At 59.7% G+C, this 1,884-nt stretch overlaps 1 protein-coding gene across 1 annotated transcript in view; it reads left to right on the top strand.

Moving 5' to 3' along the window:
* The first annotated feature begins 6 nt into the window (after positions 1–6).
* The window catches only part of IL17REL (interleukin 17 receptor E-like), an 18,224-nt gene continuing 16,346 nt past the window's right edge, over positions 7–1,884 (top strand). The window contains exon 1 of the mRNA XM_010859388.1: positions 7–26. The gene's annotated coding sequence lies outside the window, so the exon portion shown is untranslated. The remainder of the gene's footprint in view (positions 27–1,884) is intronic.

Here is a 1,884-nt window from a genome sequence, read left to right as displayed (position 1 = left end):
CGCCTGCAAGAGCCTCGTGAGCCGTGGTGAGTACATCTCAGGAGGAGGACGCACGGCCCTTCCGGCCTCCACTGACACCCTCTCCCGCCTCACCGGGCAGAGTGCCCTCCCATCCCTGCCGCCGCCTGGGGCAGGAGGGCACAGCCCCCCTCCACGCCCAGCTGCGGGCTTGCTGGATGCGGGAGTCGCGGGTTCCTGTGCTATTGGGATTTGTTGCTTTGCGAAGTGGCCACGTGTCTCCACCTCACCAGCAGTCCACGGAAACTTCCACTTTCTCATCACGTGCCCCGTTTTTGCCTACCCTAATACAATATCCTATTTTAAAAATAGCTTCATTGTCTTTGCAGACACTTTATATTTTATTTTAAAAGGGGCATAAGGGATTCAGTGGAGGAGGGCATGGCAACCCACTCCAATATTCTTGCCTGGAGAATCCTATGGACAGAGGAGCCTGGCGGGCTTCAGTCAATAGGGTCGCAGAGAGTCTGATGTGACTGAAGCGACTGAGCACACATGCATGCAGGAACAGAGAATAGTAAGTCTAGCTCCAAAGCCCTCCTAGAGAAATAAATACTGTTTATGGAGAAGGAAATGGCAGCCCACTCCAGCGTTCTTGCCTGGAGAATCCCAGGGACGGGGGAGCCTGGTGGGCTGCCGTCTGGGGTCGCACAGAGTTGGGCATGACTGGAGCGACTTAGCAGCAGCAGCAGCAGCATGTTAGGAAGACATAATTCTAGACATCTTTGTAGACAAATAAACTGTTCCTGGATAAACAGATGACAAAGATTTTATAAAAGTGAAATTACTTTATTCCATTAAGGAGCCCGAGGCGCCTCCGCCAGGGTTACAGCCGAGGGGCCTGCAGGCTTCTCTCCCGCCTGGGCCTGGCCCTTTCCTGGATCCCTGTGAGCCCCTGTGAGCTTCTGTAACCTCGGAGCGGTTGTTCCATAACCTCGGGGAGCGTTTCCACTCCCGCCTGAGCGCGGGCCTCTTCCCTGATGACGCCACCTCTGCGTGCATCGGCTGCTTCCTCCTTTTCTGTCTTTCTCCGTGGCTTTTCTGTGAGCATTCCAAGCCAGCTGCGTCTCCTGACTTGCGCGTCTTCACTGTACTTACTTGCCCCGCGTTGAGGTCTGGCTCCCTGACTCCCCGCACCCCGTCTCCTCTGAGCCCGCTGCGCTGTGGCCGCCGGGCTGGGCCGCGTGTCCCTGCCGCCGTGTCCCTCGGTGGGCCTTCCCTCCATCCGCCACGGCGCTTTCTCCCCCCACGCGCTGCCTTCCGGGTCCGCCTTCCCTCCCTCTCCCTCCTCCCCTCTGTGCTGTGTTAATGTTTTCTACATTCCGTCGTGGGCAGCTGCCTCTGGACCCCCAAATTACTCAGGCCTCCTTCTCACTCACTGACCCCACATCCATGGTGTTGCCCCCGCGGACCAGCTGTGTGCAAGGGCCAGATTTCTGGAGGGCCCAGGCATGCTGGGGTGATGGGGAACTTGGCCGGGCAGGTCCTGGGGGTGGTGGGGGTGCGGGGATGGGCCTTCGGCTTCTAGGGGACCTGGGGGCCTTCACGGTCTCTCTCCTTCCCCCTCCCTTCCGTCGTACCCCAGTGGGAGCCGTGAAAATGCAGGACTCCACCCGGCCTCCTCTTCAGATGGGGGGGCAGAGGGGGCTCGCCATGGATTCCCGGCTTTGTCACCCCCCAGAAGGGCTTCTGGGGGTGGGGTCACCAGGCAGGGGCACAGCTTGTGTCTGGGTGACGCTCCGGCCTGGCCCACGTGCTCGGTCCGCTGCGGGGCAGTTCTCTGGCTCGACAACCTCTGTGGGTTCTGGCAGGTATTGGGGGTACTTTGTGAGGCTGTAGAGGGACCCCCACACACTCCCATCTCCA

This window comes from Bison bison, unplaced genomic scaffold (assembly GCF_000754665.1).
Source record: "Bison bison bison isolate TAMUID 2011002044 unplaced genomic scaffold, Bison_UMD1.0 scf7180017856351, whole genome shotgun sequence".
Lineage (NCBI taxonomy): Eukaryota > Metazoa > Chordata > Mammalia > Artiodactyla > Bovidae > Bison > Bison bison.
Note: the sequence above shows the minus strand (reverse complement) of the source record. Positions and strands in the feature narration are given on the sequence as shown.